This window comes from Pyxicephalus adspersus, chromosome 4 (assembly GCF_032062135.1).
Source record: "Pyxicephalus adspersus chromosome 4, UCB_Pads_2.0, whole genome shotgun sequence".
NCBI classification, from domain to species: domain Eukaryota; kingdom Metazoa; phylum Chordata; class Amphibia; order Anura; family Pyxicephalidae; genus Pyxicephalus; species Pyxicephalus adspersus.
Window position 1 is genome coordinate 40733768 of NC_092861.1, and position 27121 is coordinate 40760888.

Here is a 27121-nt window from a genome sequence, read left to right on the forward strand (position 1 = left end):
TGTGAATGTCGCGTAGAGACAGTTATTTCCTTTGGGGTTTGTGGTCTTTGCAAATAGTTAATAGTTAATGATTTAGTGCAGTGAACATGTCATCGCATGAAAAATTGTTAAGATTTCACAACCTTATGCTCCTACAACATTACAGTACATCCTAATGAAGACAAGTAACAAGTGAATACTGAGAATTCCATTTGTGAGAAAGTTGTTGATCCATTTCTGAAACCAATCTCTGCTGATCCCTTTGTTTCATTTTTTATTTTATCATTTGGATTTTTTTCTAATGTTGCTTTGCATAGAATACTTTTTAAGAACACTTAATTTATCATGTAATTTATCATGTGTATTTATCATGCAAGCTCATTTATTACCAGTGTTTGCTTCTTAACCACAGGACTAAAGCTGCGTATACATGTGCAACTCTTGTCATTGGAAAGCATCGTTTATGATCCTTTCCAACGATAAAAAACGCAGGATGCATGTATGAGTGCTGTACATACAGAACCTTTCTGTTCTATGGAGAAGGGAGTGGGAGAGCGGCGAAGCGACACCCTGCTGCGTGCTCTCCCCCCACCCTTTCATTAGGATCGCTTGTCGTTCATCGTCTGTGGATCCGTCGATGAACGACTCGAGCTGTACACACGCCAGATCTCACACGATATCCGCCCTGAGCCGATTATCGGGCGAGAAAAATTTTAAGTGTGTATGTAGCTTTAGGCTATGTACACATTTAAGATACTTGTCTCTAGAAAAAATCTTTAGTGATCATTTTCAGTGACAAATGAAGGAACAAGTGCTGTACACACAGCATCTGTTATTCTGTTATGTTCTATGGGGAGGGGAGGGGGAAGACAAGCAAGCAGCACCCTGTTGTGCTCTCCTCCATTGACATGCACAGTGGTCGTTCCCGATCAATCATTCATTGATCCACCAGGATGGATCAATGAATGATGTGGGAGGATCGCTTATCTTGGGCGAGAATAATTTGTCGTGTACAAATCCTAAGAAACAGGGTTCCCTTTTACAACACCAGCCTGGACTAGATAGGTGGTGGATACCCCTTTTATTGGTGACCTACCAATTTTGTTTAAGGTTTATGGGGGAGTTCAGTTTAGAACATTTTATTTTATAATCCCTATCCCAGTGATCTGACTGGTCTTTTGTGATTAACTGAGAAATAGACATAACAAGCTAAACTATATTTCCCAAATTGTCTGAATAATCCACTAATTTAAGTGTATGTCGAGTCAGAAATGTATGTTATACATTTGGATAGATCAGGGAAAGACTAAAACTTATGTTGCATTTTACTGTTATCTGGGGGCTCCACAGAATTCTTTATTTCCTCTCACTTCCTGTAAAAACTGACAATGTTTCACAGGACAGGAATTAAGGAAAAATCTGCAGGAGGATCATAGTAAAAGAAATATATTGGGGTTCTAACAGCATTTTAAATTTAGTTTGTCTTGCTGTTGCAGAGTTACCCCCATTTACTCTCAAATTGAGCCCAGGAGAGCAGTAGAAACTCAACAAGAGTTCTAATCATTCCCCACTTGAGAGCTAGAAAACTATTTTTGACTTAACATTCTAATAGTAAAACATGAAACTATGAACATACTAAGTTTCTTTTCAATTAACTTGACCATAACTTTATTCTCCTCTCAGTTTATCTTCATCTATTCATATGGCAGTAGAATCAGATGAATCAATTATACCTTGCAGTTAATCTCTCTGCTGCAAAAACTTTGCATGCAGTCTCTCAGTCATAGTACTTTTATTTTTCAGTATTATTTTGTTTTACTTTAGATTTTCTCACTGCAAAAAATTCCCAGGTTTAGCTCCTTCACAGTTACATTTACTTACAAGATGTCACCTGTCTATGGATTTGTTTTTGCATGGAACATATTCTTTATATCAGGCATAGTGTGTTTGGCCACCATTTTATGGCTGCCTTGCATAGATGTTCATTGTGCTAAAAAAGATGTTGCCATAGATCATGTAATTGGCATTGGTACAAAGGGGCCCAAAATAAGCAAGAAAATATCCCCCTACCATTACATCAACACCTCCAGCCTGAACCATTGATACTAGGCTGGATGGATCCATGCTTTCATGTTGTTGACACTAAATTCTGATCCAAATGTCATAACAGATATCATGATTGATTAGACCGGGAAACATTTTTTCTTGTGTTCTGTTGTCCAATTTTTTTTTTTTACATAGTTTGTAAGTTGACCTTTATTTGAAACCATGGTGTTGACCTGTAACATTTCCCTAAAGCTACAAAGTAGTTATTTTTGGTCACATTCTATTTTTACTACTCAAAATCAGTATAATCAGTTATTGCATATTATTAGTTTTCCAAAGTACCTATTTGCGTCTAACTTGTCTGTTTGATCTTTATATTTTCGTTCTTTTATCAGCGTCCCTACCGAGTCCAACCATTGCAAGAGTCTGAATTTCACTTCTGGGGTTTGTCTCCTATTTTACATTCTGAAGGATCCAGAAGCAAATGTTAGGCTCCCTACTGGCATAGTTGGAATCCTATATATGAAGCAGAGATGCAGGTCTATACAAACCTTAGCTTTTTGCTGCATTGGCCCTAATACTTAGGGCTGAAACAGTTTTTAAGGGGTTTCTTCTCTTTACTCCGGAAATTTGTGTGGGAAATATAAATACAAATAAGTAAAGAAAACACAGTAGCTGAACATGTTTTAGTGTAGTAGATGCTACTGTAGGAGTGAACAGATGTCCAAAATAACTAACAAAAGCTGAATATTACTTAGGAGGTCAAAAGAGGGCAATCAATAGAGGAAAGGTCATATGGATACAATGCGCATGCTAACAATAGCACACAAACCTTCTAACCAAAAAGTAAACTATACAAAAAGCAAGGAAGATGCTTAAAAAAGAAACGTTCTACCTCTAGAAATTCTTTCTTTTTTAGCAACAAGCCTATGATAAAAAAAAGAAGCATTACACAAGAAATACTTGAAAGGAAGAAAGCTAGCTATAAAATATCAGAAAGTGGTAAACTGTTAATGATTTGTGTACAGCTATAAAATACACAAGGGAGTAAAGCAGATCAATAAAACATGTGGGAGAAAAGAACACTTCCAATCCACCTTGTTTAGTCATTAAATAAAGTTTGGTTTCTGACAGTGAAGACATATACAGTAAGAAGTGTATTCTCTCTATACAAACAAAATCACCGTAATTTTACTGTATGATTCTTATAAGCTTCTAGAAACTCACAACATATCTGACAGGCAATAGAATGTACTCAAAACAACAATGAAAGTGGACCATTGGAAGCAAAAGAGACAAATATAGTAAAATACAAGCTGTCAACATCATACCTTATTTCCATGTCATGTTGTTAACCCACACGTTAAAAATCTCTATATCCCAGCTCAATGATACTAGCAGTTGCAATTTAAATGGAGAGAAAATGTATAAATATATGCTTATATTTTTATATATATATATATATATATATATCGATGATAATATCAAAATCCTTAGTTATCTGTCTTCTAATCATTTTATCAGTCTATTATCTAATCCTTATCTTCTTATCCCAACAATGCAACTATTGGTCATTGTGAACATATCCCAAAGTAAAAAAGCACTCACCTTTCTTTATAGTTTTCACTGGCAGCAGCCTTCATTGACTGATGAGGTAACATAACATAACTCCATTTTTGTGTACATATACATCCGTCAGCTCCACTTTCTCCACATAATATTCACAGACTTAGCTATCAAAATAATTCATAAGAAGAGGACAATGGTGACATGGAATAAAGTTATATGGCAGCTTTCACTTAAAGAATTGGGGTGTTCTAGTTGAGGGAGATGCGGGCTGATTTAGGGTTAGCATTTTGTTTTACGAATTCGTTAATAATAAGTTTTGGCTTAACTAATTTAAATGTGAGCGGTCAGCATTGTAAGATTGTTTTAATTCCTTTGTCTTATACTAAGCCCATACTGTCTAAGTCATGATGATCAGCTCTGTAAGTAATGTACTATTTCCCGTTAGAGAAATAAATTAGAGTGTCCATTAGGCTAAATGCTTAGACAGAACCAAGTTCCCTTTATGTAAAACCAATAGGTTAAATGCTGTGCCCTTCTCAGGTCAGTATTTCTTCACTGCAGTGTACTGCTTACTCTAAACATTAAAAGTGGTCTTACCGGGATGATGCACCATGGATGTAGGATGTGCAATATACTGGTCATTTAGGAATAATTCTATACTGGTAAGATTGTTCTTTTTTCCATATAGATGTAGCAATAAAAGGATAATGTCCAGAGATAGTATTTAGGTTTGGAGCAGGTTACATTAAATTAAATCAGAATTTAGTAGAAGAGAAGAGTAGTCAAGGTTCTGATTGAATCCAGGGCAGAGGTTAGCAGAATATATTAGAAGAAGCATCCATTAAACCAGCTATGACTAGTACAGAGATTAGTAGGATGAAGGGGGGAGATAATAAGGGAGAGAGTAGTTATCAAATCAGGTTGACTTCAGTCAGAGTTACCATTTAAACTTTATTATCCATTAAAGGAGCATAGAATTGCTGTAGTGCAACAGTCAACCTTTCCCATCACTTGCATGTTATCATTTTGTAAAGCAACAGAGGATATCTAAAAACTAAAAGGAGAACAAAGAGTGAATATATTACTTTGCCCTAAAGTGACTGGCGCCATTGCATGTTTCAGAAAGGGATGCTCTTAATAGTCTCATCGAGCAAACAAATGAAAAGCTATTTTTGTTTCAATACCCTTTATAAAGGATTATGTTCTGTGTCCACAAATTGCTCCTCTATCAGGATTTTTAAAAGGATTGTGGTCGTGACTGTCACTGCAATCATCCCAATCCGTAATACTCTTTTAAACTGGGCACTGTGCCTGGTTCTAGAAATATACTATGGTCAGCTTTGGCTATTAAAAAAAAAAAACTTTCATGATTACATGACTAATTTACAGTATGATGCTTTGTAATCTCTAGCAAGGGCATTGGTGTGCTTACATCTGCATTTTTACTAGGAATATTAAATCAGTATGAACAAATCAACAGCTTGAAGAATGTGCATATCTCATAAATATTTATTTACGTACATTTCCTATGTCATCATTATTATTGCAGCAAACATACCAAGGATACACACAGGATTAATTCCTGACATGTTTCCTTCTTTCTGTGTCAGGTTATAATTAGTCATTGCACTTCTTCAAGTCCAAAGGGAAGAATTCACAGTTAACCACTACCACAGCCTGAACAGATCCTTTACTTGCAATCATCAGATGGACCTTTACTTTCTAATACCCTGACATTTTTATCTGCATCCTTGGCACGTTTCTTTCTGTTATATCTTCCAAACAGCCCAAGGTTTCCAGCCTTTTATTCTGTTGTGAAAGAGCAGTGGTACCAGTGGTACTCAATATTTCCTTTCCAACTTGTCTCCATACTGGTTAAAGATCTTTGAATATAGTTTGAGTAAATCTGTAATAAATTTGGCCAAATTGTCATTAAATATAGATATATAGGCAGTTGAAGACATATAAATATATCTGCCTGTTAGGTATGAGCATGGTCCTGACCCCATTTTAACTACTGACCACCCTGTTGATACTTTAGTGTAGTGGGTAGCCTAACTGAGCAATAGGAGGTAGCCATGAAGCCATGGGTAGATACGTACAATGGGCCTGACTTATGAAAGAATTCCAAGGCTGGAGAGGATATCCTCGGTGAAGCTGGGTGATCCAGCAAACTTGGAAGTCATTAGCTACTTGTTAACAAGTGTTTTCAATCCTGGACCAGATCCATTTCAGGTTTGCTGGATCACCCAACTTCACTGATAAAAGTGTATTATCTCCACCCTTGAAGAGCTTTAATAAATCATGCCCAATAAGCCTTGTGTTTTAATTTATCAGCTTTCTTCTTGTAGTGTTAGTTTTGAACAGCCTATGGCATGCTATTTGGATTATGTGCCACTTACAAGCTCCAGCATCATGAATGTAACTCTCCTGCCCACTGCCTGGCTTTCAAGAAGCAAGGTACACAGCATATCAATAAAGATTAGAAATGTGTAAATTACAAATGTTTGTAGTTTATTAGACAACAGTCCATTATAGCACCAACATATATGTGACAAGCTGTAGTGTCCCATTGTCTTATTGCTGTGAAGGATATAATTATTTGTGTCATAATACATCATATCTCACTATCTCTTATACAGCAATTGTCTGTGTAGTTGGCAGTAGCAGAAGATCTGTATGTCAAATGATTTCCTTCGTGTAGTATTTCCTGCTTCAATGCATGTTATTTACAGCACTAGGCAGTAAATTTTCAAGTCAGAATGATTGAATGCCTCAGCACTTTGGGTAATGACCTTTTTTGAATACAGACTAAAACATGGCTCAGAACTCCACTAGATGCATCGAACAATCTTCTTGAAGACATCCCATACATAATTTAACTCAAGCAGCAGTCATGTTGATTTCAACAAAGCTGTGATTTTCTTTATTTTATAAAAACAAAATTGACTTTTTTTCACCTGCAGATATTTTTTTAATTGTTTTTTTGTTGACTCATAAAGCATTTCAGTTTTCACTTAAATATAGGTATATATATATATATATATATATATATATATATATACATCAAATGTTATATTATTAACTATGATAGATTTATGTTTCACTAAAAGGGACCAGTAAATTAACATTCTTGGAGCACAGGACTGCAATATGCTTCAAGAACGTTAATTTACTGTGTAGTGCCGAGAAGGGGTAATGTGCAAACTGTACCAGCAACTTTTCAGTGCAGCAATATTCTTTTTCTGTCTATTCTTCATGGATAAAACCTCAATCTTTTATTTATATCTCTCTGTTATAGAAAGGAAATCGTGCTTTTAGTTTCCCTGGACCAAATAGTGAGTTATTCCTCTCTAGGTGTAAATTAACTGATCTGCCAGTATTAATATTTACCTTTTTTATTATCATTTCTACTCCCACATCCCCCATTTTCATCCCCTAGCAGAGTATACAGGAGATAATAATATTCTCTACTACATATCATCATTGCTTTTTTATGTAATCGCCAATATGTTTACTATAATTTACCTAATGGACCCTTTTTTCAAGTGACTGTATTTTTTAATTTCCCCACAAAACCTGTCTCCCTCCTGGTACTATCCTTCTGTTAACTTGTCTTCAGGAGCCCTGCTGGCCAGAAAATATTCATTATCTGCCACTGATCTGGGATGTGGAATGCCTAATTGCCGTATGCACATTGTGTTTTCTTCTTGCAACTGTTAAGTCTCTACAGACCAAAGTAGTGATTTAGGGATAGGAGGAAGAAACCAAAACAGGCAGCAGGTGCCAGGCATACTCAGGTGTTGGCTTCTAGAGATGTTTTAGCCGGAGAGTTTTGTAGAAGAGTTTTTTGTAGAAGAGTTCTGTAGAAAGCTGTGACTTGACATGTAAAACTCATACTTACTGTAGCTAAACAAGTTAAACTTTTCAAACTATTAAACATTTGATTAAAACTTGTAAAACATAATTATTGGAACATTTACTGGGCCTGCCTCTTTTTCTGTTATTTCAAGTAGTTTTTTGGGGAATTCCTCACTATGCAAGTACATATACAGTGGTACCTTGGTATAAGTCCTTAATCCGTTCCAGATCCTTGGACTTATACTAAACAGGACTTATACCAAACAAATTTTTCCCATAGGAAATAAAAGGAAAATGATTAATCCGTTCCCATGAAAAAAAATCCTATTGTTATTGGCATATTATACATTAATGCGACTGTATAATTTAAACACTGATTAATACTAAAATACATAAATACAAAAGCAATTAGATGAAATAAATGAAAATGTATCCTCACTTTACCTTGCTGAGAAAAGACGAGTGCCTACTAGAATGGTGCTGAGAAGGGAGGAGGAGGAGATGTTATGTAAATCACAGAGAGTTATAGCGCGGGTTGTTCACTGAATGGTAACAACTGGCGTACTGACACTCGTGGCTTTGTCTCGAGAGAGGTAAATAAGGGTAGCGTGCGGTGTTATCAAGCAAAGATTGTATACCAAGCAAAATTTTTCGTGTCCAAACAGGACTTATACCAAGTTGGACTTATTCCAAAGCGGACTTATACCGTGGTACCACTGTAGTTGAATATAAAGCATTTGCCCAGAATATGATACAACTAATGTGTATCCAACTAATTTATACAATTTGTCCTACAACGCTTAGATAAAATCAAACAAAAAAACAAATCAAAAACAAATCAAACAAACAAACAGTTCTTTTTGCTTATTTTTTCTCCTTGTTTAATGTGTTGCACAAACCAAGAACACATTAATAAATTATATTGGTCTTTATAGTTTAACATTTTTAAGCAGCAGCATTACCCCAGTGGAGCCATATCACTGGCTCACAACGAGGGTAAATCTGCTAGGAATCAATGTGGACACTGTTTATTCCATATATTTTAGGTACGTCAGTAAGTGCTAGCCTAAATGTATACCAATCAGTTCTGCTGTGTTTCTTTATGCTATTTCTTGGCAGTGGTTTAAATATAGCTGTAGTTTCTCCTGCTTCCTAATCAACCACTTTATATTTGTGAAAACAAATGATTTTAGCTGCACTCTCAAAAAAGTAATAATTTCAGAAAGATGAGTTTAAATAATTTATTTGAAAACTAATTACATATTTCTGTAAATGTCTAGGATAATATGGAAAGTATAGTAGTGTGCCACAGATGTGCTTCTTGCTGGACTTTTATTATATGTATTAATACAGCTGGTAAATGTCACCATAATATATACATGTATGCTTGATTGAGCATTAGCCTTTTACTTATTGCTTTGAATAGTTAAGGACTCACTCAAATTTATAAACTCCAGCACTAAAAATAAATTGGTTGCCAATATACCCAAATGTGTAACAAAATGAAGCACAAGACCCTTTTTTTTTTGTTAGTACATTACAATGCAGTTGTGTTGCAGTGCATTGGGGTTCCAGTTTAAATAAACACAAACCCCTCAATTGTTCTTCTGCAGGATTGTCCTAATATTTCATTACAATTCCTAAACTTAATTATAGCAAAACCTTTTTGTAATATTAAACTTCATGGGGGGTTATGTTTGATAAGTACCGTAGGTGCCAAAAACATGCAGTTAGTCAGTTAATTGGCTTTCCCTCAAAAATTGTCCTTAGGCTACATTAATGACTTATGACTATGGTAGGGACATTACTGACTAGTGACGTTACTGATTAGTATAGGTTGGCACTATATAAAAAATAATAAAAGTTACTATTACCCATGAGGCAAAAATGTGTCCTTTATAGGTCAGATGTCAGGTTACATGCATCATAGCTTCACGTTGTACTCAAGATAGGAACATTTTAGCTCATATGTGTTTTACATTTAAAAAAGGTCTGTACAAAGATCAGTAAAGCACCAATACAATAGAGCCCCAAATGTCCTCCTTTGAAAAGTTTTTTTTTTCTTTTCTGGTCTGATTGCTTTATCAAAGCAAACCTGTAAATGTAAACAGTAGGCAATACAATAAAAAAAAAAAAGTAAGTAAGCCTAGGTTATTATGGCTGTGAAGATGACATACAAAATTATTGTGCAGTACAAATGGCTGTCGGAACTCCTAAAATAGTTTGCTCTCCGAAGCCTGGTTATATATCCACTTTATAGTAAACCTGTAATGAAAGAAATTTGTTAGCTATTGCTCACAATGTTCTAAAAATGCTAATTCCCCAACTCACATGCTAACCCACTAAGTTTAATAGTGAGTGAGTCAATGACCCACAACAACTTGGGAGAATGACAAAATCATTATGGGTTCAGGTTGGAATATTGCTACATTTCAGTGCATACATACAAAGTAATAAAAAAAATAAAAATAAATTAGCTCTCAATATACTGTAGGTGTGATAATGAATGTCTGGTCAAATAATATTCTCCAGGGTTGCCAAAATTATTCAGATTGCATTAAATTAACATATTAACCCCCTTCAATATACTTCTTGAAAACAATAGAAACCACTTTCCAAAACAGTCAATTGTTTAAAGCCTACCTAAACTCACAATTTTCACTTGACATAAAAGCGTAGACAACCCTTTTATGTCAAGTAAAAATTCTGTTTTTTTTTTAAGTGCACGCATGAGATCGGCAATTTTTTTTCCCATCTACGTCACCTGATCTCGCGCCTGGGTCGGGGTACCTAGGAAGAAGGACCCAGAAGAAGAGGCAAAGATGGCGGTGCCACAAAGACGGATGCTGGAACGACGCGGGACCCAATGAGACACCTCCAGCCCGATCGACTGCACTGCAGGAATAAAGGTAAGTGAACTTTTTTTTGTTTTGGGGAATTTTTGAGTTTAGTTCCTCTTTAAGTGTATGTGTGGTTTATACTCAGTGTTTTTTATCTGATAACTTACTGATTATTGCTGTGTAACTTGTTAAAAGCAAAAAACAAAACAGAACAAAAATATACGTGCCCCTCCCCCATTGCATTTTTAAGATTGAATAATGACTGATTAATGTGTAAAAGGAGAACAGTACGATTCAAATTAGCTTTAGATGTTTAAAAGCAGAATTTCATTATTGTCTTTATTTTTTGGACAGGGGAGAAAAAACGTCATGGTATTTTCTAGGCCATTAAGCCACCAAGACTAATAATGGCCCTGGGCACTACGGGTACTTCTTAATGTGACCCATTTGTAAGATGTAGCTTCAAAATGTATTCCATTTGTCATTTATTTGAGTTCATTCTTCCGTTGACTGGAAGTTAAGAACGTAAACATAACAAATTTAGCAGCTAAATAGCTGTTGGTTGCAAGCTATAGTACAGAAGGGAAAAAAACTTGTCAAACTGATATCTTTCACTGGCCACCTATTGTTTTAAAAGCTTGCCTTTTTTTAAGTCTAGCTAAATAGTATAACATTGACTTTCATATCTTTACACATGTTACTGGATAATGCATTGCAACATTTTTTATTTTTTTTCCCATGACAGTCATGTTTTTAATTTTTGCATACTCATGTAAAATTGTTTTTAATTGTTCATAGTATTTTATAAGGAAAATATTACATTTAAATTAATCAAACAGTGCCCCCAGATAAAGGTGACATATGTAAATAAAACACAAAATATTATAAAACACAAGGTAAAACTGCTTTATTCAGTTGTTTATTTTACAAAAAAAAAAACATAGATGTAATGAAGGCTTGTGAGAAAAGTAAGCTGAAGCTGGTATGGCCCCCTTAGAGCAGCTGTTGTCAGGAGAAGGACCCCACCGGGAGAGTGGACGGGTTCTGGCATCATGCGATGGGAGAGTGGGCAGGTTCTGGCATCATGCAATGGGAGAGTGGGTTCTGGCATTATGATGGGGAAGTTTCTTCCCCTTTGAGTGACACCCAGCTCCCCGCGCATGCACGGTGAGGAGCCGGTAAGTTTATTAGTGCATGGGTCCGAAAAGTTTGGCAACCACTGCCCTAGAGCAGAAATGACTTCTTGAAGGCTTTTTGAATAACAGCCCACCGATCTCTGACATCAATAAGGTAACTCCTTCAGTTGCAGGATTTTGCTGTGTTTCCTAACATTAATTATTGGTTTCAAATACCCTCACAACTTTTCAAGTGGAGTCAAATCAGGGCTATAAACAGACCAGTCTTCAACCATTGATTTTGAGACATTCTTTGGACAGCAAAGACATTTCCACCAAAGGCATACCTTCAAAACAATTTATATTGGTTCAGTGTTGAGATCACTGTGACACCAACTGTTGCAAGTGTTACTTGCTTTATAATCTTCAGGGCTACTAGAACACTTTTTACTTGCTTGGACCCCCAGTGCTGAACAAAAAAGAGCTGATTGAAATCTACACTGCATATATATATATATATATATATATATATATATATATATATATACTTATTCATTTATTTTATTATTTTTTTTACAGTGAAACTATTGATTTCAAATGGATTGTTCACCTTGTAAATTTCTTTCCCAGGCTCATAGGCATCCACAACCTTCTTTGTAAAGACCTTTTAATTTTGTTGATTAGGCACCTAATCTGGAACACCTTATTCTAATTTCATAAATTTGGTGGTGATAAATGTTAGTGTGTAAAAAAAAAAAAAAAATTGTAATTACGGTAAATGTTTTAAAAAAATATGTCAGTGATCAGCAGTCCTAATACATACAATAAATGTCCCCATTTCAAGCTATATATTGTATGTGTGTTCTATGATCAGAACAGGTAAAAAAAAGTTCTGGATCCTAAGAGGACATCACTACAGTACCTTTTATTTACTGTTCTGAACCAATGATAGGGAATGATAGCACCACCAATAGCTTTGCTATTTGCATCCTGATGGACAATCTAGTGCCAAGGAGAAGAGATAAAGAGTACCTGGGACATCACATTGTTAGACAAAAGATTTCTCAAATATGTAAGTATTAATATATATATTGCAGGGAAAAATCCTTTAGGAAAGAAGGAACAACGAGGGAGTGTGGTCTGGATCCCGGTGCACTCATAACATGTGGAACAGCAGACAAATATTGGATCAAGTCCAAGTTTAATGAATATTAGGAAGAGTTGGCAATGATTAAAAGCTACTTTAATTAACACTAATTTGTGGGTGGCAGTGACTTTCATTTCACTGTTGAAAAGCAGATATACCTTACTCCTACCACCATGACATAAGCAAACAAAAAACCTAAAAGGTGCATTGCGGGGTGTTTTATATACTAATGACTCATCTTTGGTTTGAGTAAATAAAAAAATGCAAATGTTTCAAGAAGACCTAAGCTGTCCTCTACTGGAATCATACACAAATCTTAAAGTGTCTTGTTACACTAAAGATCACAGCAGGTGAGTCATGATCAAATACTTGTTTTTTTGAAAATATATAAAAGAGTGCTAAATCAAATCATGTGTCACCATAGTTCATACAATAGTGTGGTTACTTCTATCTTAACAATTTGTTACCACATTTTAATTAGCAAAAATCGGGCTGTAATTTATTCACACATATCACAAATATGAAACTGTTCTTTTGTTAATGTCTAATAATGTCTATTTAATCGAATAAAATAGCAGTACTCGTTTATGAAATATATATGCATAAATCCATACCCTCCAGTCAGGCGAAATATTTTATTAATTTACACCTCTCTGAAAGCAAAATATGGGGATTGGTTAATTGGTGATTGGTCTGCACTTTGTTTTATTTATTGTGCATACTTGTTGAAATGTTGACTCATTGGGCCTAAATTATTAAAGGTCTCCGAGACTGGAAAAGATAGACTATCAATGGTGATACAGCAAAACGTGAATGGATTTGGTCAAGGACTAAAACTATTTGCAAAATGATGGAAATTGTTTTAGGAAATCCATTCCAAGTTTAGTTTTCTGGAACACCCATGTTCACCTAGGATAGTCTATCTTCTCCAGTCTTGGAGATTTTTAATAAATCAGGCACGTTATTTACCTAAATTAGGTAAGACAAATAATTTTGGAGTACTAATATTTGCCAAGAAATGTTTAAAACTTCTGCTGGTCAATTGACCTGATGCATTTTTTTTTTGTTTGAAGATATAACCAGACTCCTATCTCTTTGAGATAGTGTAATATTTTTCTAGATTATCATTCCCATATGCATATCTTGCTCTTGGTTGGTCTCATGAATTCAAATGTCTTAAAAAAAACTATTTTTTGCATAAAACACCAAAGTTTAGTGCAGACATATACAGTAATTGTGTTAGTTTCAATTTTGTTGGGATATACGTTAGCTTAATCAATCGTCAGTGTTTCCTTTACCATAGTCTGGCTGTGTAAGCATCTGATTTATCATGGTGCTTGTAATTTAGAAGGCTCGTTTCATGGATGGTAATTTTATGAGTATAAACTTGCTAACATAACAAGCTTGCTGGTTTTTATTAAATTTATGAGGTGCTTGAATAGAACAGTAAAATGTGCAAACACTGTATCAAATAAAACACAATGGAAACACAACTTTGGGATTTTTAGGTGTTGTTCCTAGAAATCACAAAAAATATTTTGACCATGCCATCTTTTTGTTTATAGGATATTTCACTTTCTTTACTCTCTTTTCCTTATGTTACCAGACTTTCACCCAGCAGCTGATATACTAAATGAGTCATTTTCTCCCAAGCCTTTAATTCAGATACCCGGTGAGGTTCAGGTAAAGTCAGATTTTTTAAAAATACCTTTGAAGTCAATTTAGGATTTCAATGAATAGCTAGATGAAGACTGGGGTAAAAACAACTTTAAATCTGTTGAAGTCTCAAGACTGATCAAATCCAGATCAACACTCTTTCTGTACTTTCTACCTGTACATCCCTTGTCATAACAATCTCATTTGAACAACTGCAAAATTGCCACCTTGACCCCTACCAATTTCTCACTTCCCTTTTTAATTAAAGCTATGTACACACGTCAGATTTTTATCGCCCGATAATCGGCATCGGCCAATTATCGGGCGAAAATCTGGCGTGTGTACAGTCGGTGTCGTCCATCGTCGGGACGACCGTCCTGCCGGATCCACGGACGATGGACGACAACCAATCCTAATGAAAGGGAAGGGGAGAGCGCGCAGCAGGGTGCCGCTCCGTCGCTCTCCCCCTCCCCTCTCTATAGAGCATGAACGGTGCTGTATGTACAGCATCGTTCATGCATCTTGCAGTCCCTTGTTGTTGGAAAGGATTGTGAAAGATCCTTTCCAACGATAAAATTTGCAAGTGTGTACGCAGCTTTAGATTTCCAATTTTTGTATTAAGTACAGGTTGAGTCAGTCATTGCTAACCTTTTAAATTGGTGTGCTATATCTTCTAAGTCAGCGGTACCGAACCTTTTGGAGCTCACTGTCCACTAAATGCATGGGCTCCGGACCGCACGTGCACGGAGAGCCTTATGTCACTCAAAGGGGCAGACAATTTATGCCATAACCTGACCAATCTCCCATCATAGGTCTGAGCCTGTCCAGAGACACAACCCGCCCACCGCCCTGAGCCTGCGATACGTATGGGAGACATGGTCCACGGCTCTGGCCATGTTAGAGGGGGTGCACCCCCTCTAACATGGTCCTTCTCCTGACCCCACTGGGGGTGGACTGGCCAGGGGTGCACCGGTTGGGGACCCCTGTTCTATGTGTTTAAATCCCTAATGTACAAACATTACCATGAGCTGTGCCATTGCCACTCAACCTTGCATATGATTAAGGAAGACCAAACCAATAACTTATTGCTCCTAGAGTGTCTCACCCTAATTGAAAGTCTGGATGGCATTGAACAGTATGTTTTTATTTCAGTTTGTTTATATGGCCTTCTAGCTTTTAGGTAAAGTCAACAGCAGAATCGATTTAGGCTTCTCGGCCTTTTGGCTAAGATCAAGTGTAGTATCTGTTCTTATCAGTGTTCAGGGTTGGAACGGGCATTAGTATCCTAGAGGAGGGATGCTGTGCCTTAGTACCTCTGTTAAGGACGGTCTACCTCTGGTGTAGCTCTGTAAGGGGCCGCCCTATGCAAACCTGCCGGCTTGGTCCCCCGGAGGAAGAGCTTGGGCCTGCCCTGATAAGGAGCTCCCAGAGGTTTGACTGACCCGTTGGTGAGGATGGAGAAAAGCTTGGTCTTACCAATCGGTCTGACGAGCGGTCCGAATCTCGCCCCAGTGTCGTACCCCTGGAGTGGCGAACCAGGGGCACCTTAAATCACTTGGGTTTGGGACCCCACTTGATTTTTGGCTGCACTATGCACGTCACTGTTTATATTTTGGATTCGGCACGCCGCCTTATTCTGCATTAGCTGCGGCTAGTGCAGAGGGGCAATTTTTAAAATCTGTTGCCCTGTGTGTTATGCACGGAGCACTTATTATTTAAATGTTTTTTATGTTTTGTCACTGTCACTGGTGTGGTATTTGTGTGCCACTTTTTGATGGAGGGTGCTATTCCCTTATGGGCTGGCCCTGAAGTCTTGGAGAGTGCCTTGGCCTAAAAACCAGGCGCTCTCCCTTAGTGGGAGTCTCTCTTCGGGAGAGCTCCCAGCTTAGTATCTTGTGGGACCTGCATGGGCGGGTCCCAGAGAGAAAAGGCCCCTCTCTGGCTTCGGTCAGGGGGGCATGTGTGTCCATCCCGGCTTCGGCTGGGTGGGCTTAGTATCCAGCCCTCGTCTGGAGCTTCGCTTCGGAGGGTTTGGAGAAAAAGGGTGGCCCTTCCTCTTTTGAGGAGGGATTACCAAATAGTACCCCAGTGCACGTTTTTTGTGTGGTGTTTTTGCACTTTTTTACCGTCACGGGGTGTGTTTTAGCACGGATCGCGAGATTCGATAAAAAAAAAAAAAAAAAAAAATCGATTTAGGTGGACATTTTTTTATATTGCAAAGCTCTAAGCTCAACTTTTTGACAGGTCACACAGTGCCTGGAATTATCAGACACAACATTTTAAACCTCTGCCCATCTTCTAAGCAGAGGAGATGCAATCCAGGATACTATTTTTAAATCTTTCTCTGGAGGGTTGCTAATAGTTATCCATCGAACTCAGAGGATCAAAGAAATGTAAGACAGTTTGCAGAGCTGTAAATCCTTTATTTATTGCTGGTAGCTATATTTCATAGACACTGATGAAGTTCTTTGATAACTGAATGTATCAAGTTGTATTTCCTGGCTGGGAGGTTCAGAACAGTTGTAGTTTTTATCTTTATCTGGCAGTGCCTTTGCTTTTTGCACTCCTCTTTGCCTGCTTACTTGTGCTGTTGCACTGGACTGTAGTCATTTATAGATGCAGGCTTTATCTATACTTTAAGTAGATCCCATCAATTCAATCAGATATAATATATGCTGTGTTTTTGTTATTGTGAATAATTTGCAAATGTGTGATATTGTTTTAAATTTAGTAACTTAATATTGCAGGGATCAGACTTTACTCTTTTGACTTTACAATTTTACTTGATTTTATGCAAAAAATGTATCTTAAAAATTAGCACTTAGCACTAGGTGCTATAAAAGCCATCTGCCATTAAGTCTTCCCTGTGGCAGTGTGGCAAAATATTGATTCCACACCAATATTACATTATTGTATGCATTAATCCTTTAAATTCCATTGACTGAATCATATTTGTGATTTTGCCTTTAAAGTTGAATTTTTACCAAAAAACTGAAGGTTCCATAATCCATATATTCTTGCTTTTTTTCTTTGGTAGCCAAAATTCCATTCCACTTATCTCTACTGCTGCAGTGGTGGAGGGTGGTTTTGGCAGTGCCCACATCTAATCATCATGATATGAACATTGCTTATTTAGCTGGTATTGAACCTATTAAAAAATCTTTAATTAATTAATTGATTACCATGCTGGAATGATTATGTCAACTTTAGGGGCAGCAACAAAACTGACCAGCTGCATGGGGATTCATTTGGAGTAGTGTTTCTCAACCGGAGTCAAAATAGGGGAACCCCAAGGATTCATCCAGAGGTTGCTAGGGCTTCCTTTAACAATGAACAATTTATCTTTTCCAGTTTACCTGACACCAATAATCTTTCTTGCTGTTTTTAAGGGTGACATTTTTCCCTCTGGTCAGCAATGTAAATAGCATTCTTCCCACTGATCACCACACTAATGTACTGTGAGCTGAGAAATCATAGAAGGGGTTCCTTAAGTCTTGAGTGTTATTTTAGGGTTCCCCCATTTTGAAAAGGTGGAGAAACACTGATTTAGAGTGTGGCTTCAACTGATTGGTTGCCATACCCAGAAATAGTTGCCAAGAATTTTTACAAGAGTTTTTTTTCTAGGTTAAATAATGTCTTCATAGGCTTGGCAATGTAATATAAGGAATATCTGAATTCTTTTTTTCTGTCAGTTTAGCTTAATGATAAAGTAAACCTGTTCTTAAACCTATGTAGGGCAGCCTTAGCAGCAGCACATATTTGCCGTCGCTTAATCAAAAGGAAAGAAGTGCTTAGTACTTCGAAGGACCCACAACCCATCCTTTGACGTGATAGCGTTAGGGTTTGATGATCATGATTTAGTCAACCAGCACCGGCACAAGGGGATAAGAGGAGAATCTTTCTTTTTCCCATTGCTGTCTTTACCAAAGGAGATTGGAAGAAAGTACTCAGTACATGTAGGATGATGGTGGGGCTCTCAATAAACTGAACCTGTTGCTTGCATTATCAAATCACAGGTTCACATAAAACTTTGTTAATAGAAAAAATATTATATGATATATAATATATGATTATATTATTTGAACTTTACATTATTTTCACAGATACCTAATAATTAGTTTTTTTTCATATATGTAATCCAGATTTTATACTATAATCCAGTTGTTAGCAGATACTGCTGTAAACTCAGGAATACCAAGGATATTGTTAGGCTTGGTGCAAGCTTAGTGCTTACTGGAAACAGGCCATGTCCCCTGTTGATTGTAATGAATTATGAAACAGTATATAATACCTTGGCTAATGAATTACATTATGTGACCTGTTGACCAGCTTTATTGCTGCTTGATACATAGATTTTAGGACAAATACTTAAATTTTATATTAAAAATTCAAGAATCTTTGAAGGAGACATATTTTGGCAAAGAATAAGTAGCTGTGAATGCCAGTTTGTCTGAGAAGACGTAGTATCATCATTTCATTCTAGAATCCCATTGCCCTTCTGAGAACTATGCTAACTATATTAACCCTCTTGTAACTATGGATACATGCAGTGTTCTGCACCAAGAGATAAAGGGGTCAAGAAGATATTCCAGAAGTGTGGATGTGGAGGAAGAACAAGAAATCCAAGTATTGGTGCCATAGTCATTAGTAAAAACAGACAGAACATCATATGTTAGCACAAATTGTAACAGAAACATTGATCGAAGCAAGGGGTCTCTGCCAGGCTCTTCCTGGCACCTTGTTAATTATGTAAATGTATCACAGTGTTTTTTTTATTTGAAAATCTGCTTGTAAACCAAATGTCCATGTATATCATTTTAGATACAAAATGGAAATATTCCTAAATATATTGGTAATATAAACATTTAATTAAGTTAATAGGCTATAGTTATAATATATATTCTTCAGATTACTGGAGCTCCAGAGCTTGAAATACTTGAGCATAGAACCATTACACATTTATGCGTTTCCAGTTACTGTGAAATGAATAATGGACATTTTTAAAAATCCACTTTTAACAGCAGTTTTGAACATGAAGGTCATGGATGTATGCCCCACTTCTGTGCTCATTCCAGTCTATTTTCCAGTATTATGCAGTGTTTAAAAAAATGGGTTTTACCCTTTAAATAAACTAAACCTTTCCTTTGTTCTTAGGTGAGCCAAAATACAACACAGCAAAAAAGATAATTTACAGTGAGATCCGAAGAAATGTGGAAACAGACTTTAATACAAGCTAGTTGTAGCCGAATCCTTAGTATGCTTATGAAATGATATATGTGTTTATAAATGCATAAAATATAACTGATAAGAAAAATTATATGAAACATTGTTAAAGATTGTCTTTTTTAGTTATATATTATTCCTGATAAACGCAAACGGGTCATATTTTATAAGGTTTTTTTTGCCTTCCTCTGGATTATCATAGGTACAAGTTTTGTAATGATTAAATTTTTGTCTTTTGGTTGATTGCAAGTAACAAGTGTCTTTTTTATAGGCTTAAATGTCTATGTACCTATGTTTGTGTCAGATTTTAGTTTGAAAGGGACATAAACCAGGGTTAAAGTATTCACCCCCACTCAGGTCTGCCATCTTTCGGCATATCCTAGACAAGAGAGGTGAAACACTAGTTGCTCTGCCACGCTTTAGATGTCTCATAGCAAACAAACCAGTCATTGCTAACTCAGACTTGCTAGGTTAATCTGAAGAAATATATAAAATTTCAGTTCTTCATAGAACACCATGGTTAATTTTGTATTTAATAATACATTTGCATATAGAAATATTATAACACAATTGGTCCTGATTTAATAAAGCTGTCCAAGACTGGAGAAGATAGACTATCATTAAAGCAATTAAATGTCTTTACTCAAAGACAAGATTTGTATTTAAAGAAAATATTATAAATAAATAATAAAAATAATTACAAATATTTTAATAAAAATTTCCAGCTTAACCTTGGCCTGGAAAAAAAACATTGAGGATATGGAGTGCAGATGCCTGTTTCAGCAGCCTTTTTAAATTCATTTTTAACGTGGAGGAACCTCTGAATCAATGTTCTAGTCATAGGGAAGAACTTTTTACAATTACTTTATTTACAACTATTTGCTAACCTGATGGTTACTAGGAAGAAACTTACTTATACAGTAGTTGTGGTCAGTGTGAAGAGCCCTAATTTACAAATCTCGTTTACTTCAGTGGTCACTTAGTGCTCAACGCCTGGAGGAACTCTTGGGATCCATAAACGGCTTGCAACTGTTTTTTTTTTTTTTTTTAAGAGCTATAACCCATAAAGCAGTCTTTCTTAACCTATTCACCCCAAAGAAACACTTACATTATTTCCAGTTCTTGGGGAAAAAAGCCTCCTAAATTGGTGGCCATTGGAAGTAACTCCCCTTCATTAACAGTGGTGGCTAAAAATATCATTAGAGCCATTCAGCTGTCTCTACCAAATGGGCCTTGGCCCCAGAACTATACAGTCATCTTCAAATGGGAGGATAATTACCAACAGGTAATTAGTAAATTAAAAGATTTCTGACAAACGTGTTTGACTTTTCCTACATGAAAATTCCCCTTGTTAATTTTTTATATACACTTTATGCTTTGTACAGCTTGGGGAAACAAACAATATATGAGTTATAATAAAACACAATCAATATATGACCTCATAAAAGAAAGAGAAACAAACTAACCTTGATCAATAAGCACAATAGCTGCCAATTTGCGAAAGGTCAACAGGACACATCCAACGCACCCCTTTTCTCCTTATACTAAAATATTTTTTTTCTTAGAAACACACAGTAAATATCCTAGTGTTAAAGTGACCCCTTTAACTAGAGATAGAATGCTAAAGAAAAACATACAAACATCCACAAACAATTGTAATGCAAATGAAGGGGAGAGAGCGCACGCTCGTTCTCCCCCTTTCCTCTCCATAAAGCAGAACGGTGCTGTACATCATCATTATGATCTGCATCTTCATGCATTTTTCAGTCTTTGTGAAAGATCCTTTCCAACGACAAAAGTCCAATGTGCGTATGCAACTTAACTTCAGGTCCGCTTTAATGTAAAAGAAAAAGCTGTACACCAACCCAGTAGGTACCAAAATCGGATACCAGATTACAACGGATAACATGTATGGTAGATTTATTACCATGGGGCTTGGCAGTGCCTTTCTTGGTACATTTATGTATAAATATATCAAATGTTACCTAATATTCTAATGCTGCCTCTTTTTTTTCCAATATGAACATAATATTCAATGTATGCAATATTTCTAGATCTTGGTCTTTACAATTCCAAAACCCAAACAAAGACCTCTAATGACAAATTGGATCCAAACCATATGAACACGCAAGTGAGAGACATTGATCAATCTAAACACAATCTGCAATTATATTCTTTGTCTTCCAGTGTTCTCTGCCTATAGTCACACAAAATAGAACTCATTCAATTCCTAGTTTACTTTCCTTAATGTTGCATATAAATAAACATTTTGTCTCTTCTGTATATATCTCTCTGTGTATGTACTGTATGTGTGGTGTGTTTATATATATATATATATATATATATATATATATATACACACACACACAAAACCCTACAAGATAAGTAAAGGAATCTGCTAAGCATAGTATACTAACCTTTATACTAATCATACTAACCATTGCATGCCTAAAGAATGAGTGGTTAGCTATAAGCTGTACACAAGTAAACTCTATAACCATAGGTAGTTTAGAAAGAACAGATTTTAGAAATCTTTTAGATTACTCAGATTTTAGCTTCAAGCTGTAAGGGTCAAGAAAGAAAAGGCTGTGTTGAGATTCAGATAGCAAACATAGCAGGCATCAATGGAGCCATATCATACTGTAGTGAAAACAATCCATAGACACATTACTCCATATTGAGCATGGATAATCATGTATTATTGTCACTTGAAAGTGAATTCTGATTGGCTTCTTTGGGTTACGGCTCTTTGCCTTATTAATTAGGTGTACAAAAATATACAATCATCTCAGATGATATGTACAGCTCATATCTGCATTGTGTCAGCAAGTGACAAATTTGACTGTAAGTGTGCTTCAGCGTATCTGGACAAATGTCCTTGTGGTGCTGATTCTGAGAACACCTATGAATTTTATGTTAGGCGCTGACAAGATGACGGCAACACTAACCACTTATTTTCAAGCAGCCAGAAGAGGCTAATTTTACTAAAGATGAATTTGGAGCTCTGCCAAATTTACCCTGAGTACTTGATATATGTGAGATGGATTTAATCATTTCCTTCTAAAAGCAGTTCACTATTTGGTATGGCACATTAGGAAATGCAGCATGGATACAGTTCTCTGCTAGATTACATCATGTCTGTCTGATTATCTGCTACTGAGCCTCAAGCATGGAGTGTCTGAACTGTCTTTGTTTCCCCCAGCAACATCATCTTCTCTATGTCCTGACTTTGTTCAGTGACTTACTTTTAAACTGTTCAAATAAAAAGTCCCTATGCCTGTATTGGCAGTGCTAGGATTTGGGGCTGAATACCTGAATACAATGAGTGCGTTTATCCATCTTCCCTGGTGGCACTGGCATATTCTAACATGACAATGCCAGGATTCATCAGGCTTGCATTGTGAAAGAGTGGCTCCAGGTGGTGAGATGAGACTTTGTTTTCACACATGGGTTGGCCACCACATAGATTGACCTTAACCCCATTGAGAATTTTGGGATGTGCTGGAGAAGATTTCATGCAGCAGCCCACTGTCCGATTATCAATAGAAAATCTTTAAGACAAAAATAAACTGTGAACGTAAATAAATGTTGTGGTCTTATATAAGTTTATTGAAATGATACTAAGGCAAATGCATTCCAAAATCATGGAATCTTTACAAACTGCCTGATTTATTAAACCTCTCCAAGGCTCGAGAGGATACACTTTCATTGGTGTAGCAAACCTGAAATGGATCTGGTCCAGGATTCAAAACATTTGCTAAGAAACTTAGGAGAAATTCATTCTAGCTTTGTTGGATCACCCATCTTCACTGAGTAAAGTCTTAGTAAGGCCCAAAGCCATTTTTCAAAATACAGGACTGTCCCTCAGAAAGAGATACTTAAAAACATTTTTTTTTATGAATCATTAAACATACTAATATAAACAGCAATACTAGTCATAAACAGCTAGACTTGACAGTTGATAATCTTTGTTTGGGCCTGTAGTGGCCCCTATCGATCACTGATTTTAGAATAAGGTTTATTTACCCATCTACCCTACCCCCTTAGGTTCGACTGTTCCCCATAGATATACTTTCTCTATGTTTGTTGGAAGTGTTTACTATTTCAGCAATAAATGGCCATAGTGTTGTACTTCTGCTAATCGTTTTCATGCAGTTTTTTTGTAAGAAAAATTGAATTGCACAATATAACTATGCATGCCTATGTGTGTATTGTTTCTCCCTCTGTCAATAAATAGATTTACCATAAAGATTAACCTCCCAACCGTTAAGCCCGTACTTTTTCGTATTAAAAAAAGTTGCAATTATCGATAACCCCGTACTTTTCTCACTCCCCACTTACCTGGTCCCGCTGTGCTCATCCAGCGTCGGGTCCATGTTCCAGCATCGTCCTCCCTCTCCAGCGTCGGGTGCCGTCTCCTATACCAGCGGGACCCAGATTAAAATGAAGAGAAACAACAATAAAAAACACACAACTGCTTTCACTCTTTCCAAATCTCTATCTTGTTTAAAGGGAAAGATGTATGAGGGAGAAATAACACTTTTTTTTACTGTCATTTCATCCATCACTGGAAGTCTTCCTGATTTGTATGCACTGCAAATAGAAGTTTATCTTTATCTCACCCTACATTAAAGAAACATTCTCCTCATAGAGAGGATCTAGGTCCACCATACTCCTGGCCTGTTTATTTCAGTGAGAAAAGGAAACTAAGGAAAGGAAAGTACAGTACGTTTAACCCATTCAGGTCTTCTTTATGATGTGACAAGCCTATAGAAACAGGGGGGAATTGTGACTATAGCCTGCTTTAAGATATCTAAAAGCTCACTTTATTTACTAGTTGCAAGGTAGATTGCACACTGAACTGCCGATCGGCATGATCTAATCTATGGGGTAGCAAAAATAATGCTCTAGGTCAGGGGTGTCAAACTCAAATACACAGTAGGCCAAAATTAAAAACTTAGACAAAGTCACCAAAGTTGAAACTGAAATTGCATTGCTACTACAACTTCCTGCTTTAAGAAAACAGTTCAGTGTGGGGCTTAATGTTATGAGTGGCTGGAACTCCCTCATCACTGAAATAGCACTGCTACTACAATTCCCTGCGTCTATTAAAACAGTCAAATGCGGGGCCACGCATAGGCAGAGAGGCCGCTGGTCTATAGACGCGAGTAATGCCAGGAATTGTAGTAGCAGCGCCATTTCAATGCAGCAGCGGGCCAGCTGCTATTCATATTTAAAATTCGTTTGGGGGCCAAAAAAAAGGACAAGACATTTTGACAGCCCTGCTGTAGTTTAAATGAGAACAGTAGCCACATCTGTGCAGTGGGTATGATGTTGATCACTTTCTTATGGCCTAAAAAATTGCACTCTATTAAACTAGTTGATTTAAATTAGGCTACTTTTTTAATAACAATAAAAAATAATAATAATAATGTCCATGTCATAAAAAATAGTACTATTCTTGTGGTAGATAAATTCTTTATTGTTGATCATAAAAGTTAAACGTTGCAGTGCTTTTTTTTTGTTTCTTTATTTGTTATAGAACAATGTGCCTTGAAATGAAATTTAACTACCACATAAACCTGTTTTGTAATTCTTCACCAGCTTATTGCAACCAGAGGAAAGGTGTTATTTGAGGCTTTAATTGGAGATACAGTCATAATTATACAATCATCCTGAGTAAGCATCACTACAGAAATACCACTTCTTTTCATCAGTGATCTAATGTCTCTGTTTTTTCGGTTAGGTGGTGAGAAATAGAAACACTAAAACAGCTATTTTACCTGTCTAATCACTATCATTATCACAACTTGTTATAATGCTGACACATTGGTCCTGATTTATTAAAGCTCCCCAAGGCTGGAGAAAATACACCTTCACCAGTGAAGCTGGGTGATCCAGCAAACATGGAATGGATTTCTTCAAAGTAATTTGCTATTTCCAAGCAAATGTTTTGAATCCTGGACCAGATCCATTCCATGTATGCTGGATCACCCAGCTTCACTGATGAAAGTGTTTCCTCTCCAGTCTTGGAGAGCTTTTATAAATCAGGCCCATCAAGAGCTATTGAACAAACAAAAAAAAAGGTTTCCCCCTTTTTCAGACAAAACAGGTTCAACTCTGCAGTGATTGATTTTGATTTTGTTTTTTTTAAATGTGTAAGACTGGGTCTTTCTCCAGGTATTAAACCTGACTAGCCATGAAAAGGTAGAACATGGAACATGTGCCCCCTTTTCTGTCCATACTATGTCCATAGGAGCCTGGCTAGTAGTGAAAGTGAGTGGCAGGCGGTGTATTGGCCCCCTCTTTGAAATACTAAGTAGTGATGATGGCTCACCTAATATAGGGCCAAGTTTCTCTAAAAACTATATTCCCTGTGTAAATTATATTAATGATGTATGCTTAAGTAATAAATCGTTTTGTATTTTGTATTGTATGGATGAAGTATTTTGGATTAGATTTGGATCTTGTCTATTACCTTTAAGAGCAGAAAACTCAATGCAAGGGGTGAGTTCATATGATGTCAATGTAGCGTTAACTAGAATTAGATCCCATTAAAGAGATTTAGGCTAAAATGATGCAAATGACTGGGCACTGCTTGTACCCTTAGATATATGTAAATAGGTTTGTAACACTCTCTATTGATTTACATTTTTAATACAAATTTTAAATACAGGTTCACAATAAAAAATCCAGCAATAGCAGGACCTGGTGAGTGTCGGATTTTTTTTTTATACTTACCTACACACAGACCAGCCTTCCTCTCGCAGCACCACCGGACATCTGGCACAGTTCCAGGAAGCAGGCAGCAGGGACGTCTCAGCGTGTATTTAGTTTAGCAAGCAAGACACCTGTTTCTGCAGAACAGCGCCATGAAAACATTAGTGGCTAAACAGTGTACTGCAGTCCCTGTATTGAAAATGCGATCTGAAATTCATGCCGGAAAACTGAAGGATCCTGATTATCGATGGCAGAATTTGCGATTGTCAACCTGTATACCTAAACATGCAGAAGATTATTCTTGATCCTATCAGAATAATCTTGTGAAGTTGTCTTGCTGAGAGACAGGGTTTTCCTGGAATCCCTTGTTACAAATGGCCATATGTTTGGTTTGTTCTGCATAGTATCTCAATAGGAAATTCTAAATATTTGGTGAGTAATGTTTTTCTTGAATTCATGAATGTGTTTGGTGTATGGAGGAAAAAACATATTAATTAGATAGGATCATAACACATGAAATCATTATACATTCCAGTTGTTTTGAATAAATATGACCTTGATAATTGCAGTGCACAGAAATTAGGAGTTTTTTCTTTTTTGTAACCCCTTGTAGTAGTGCTACTGTTGGTATTGTCATATAGTAGATCTTAATGAATATTGTAGCTATGGCATTTTGAAAAATGTGGTAATTTTGAGTTATTCACAGTAAAAGCACAAATGCTTACACGTACATAGCCAGTGACTTTTCTTTGACCTGTGCTACATTAATCCCTGTGTTCTTTTCATTGGTACAATTTCCTTAAAGGCCCCTGATTTATATGATTTAGTGGATATCTTTCACAAGGTTCAGAGCTATAGCCAGAAGCTAAAAATTAGAGATGCTCTTGTCCTGATGTCTACATAAACTGACATTGTTAATATGTAATTTCCTAAAATAGCTGTGCTTAGTTTTACTTTGTGAACTG

General features: G+C 36.5%; 1 protein-coding gene and 1 pseudogene across 1 annotated transcript in view; both read left to right on the forward strand.

Annotated features, from left to right (window-relative positions):
• Positions 1-27121, forward strand: part of NYAP2 (neuronal tyrosine-phosphorylated phosphoinositide-3-kinase adaptor 2) — a 97929-nt gene that overhangs the window by 26086 nt on the left and 44722 nt on the right. The gene's annotated exons all lie outside the window — the stretch shown is intronic.
• Positions 15418-15588, forward strand: LOC140330177 (U2 spliceosomal RNA; annotated as a pseudogene).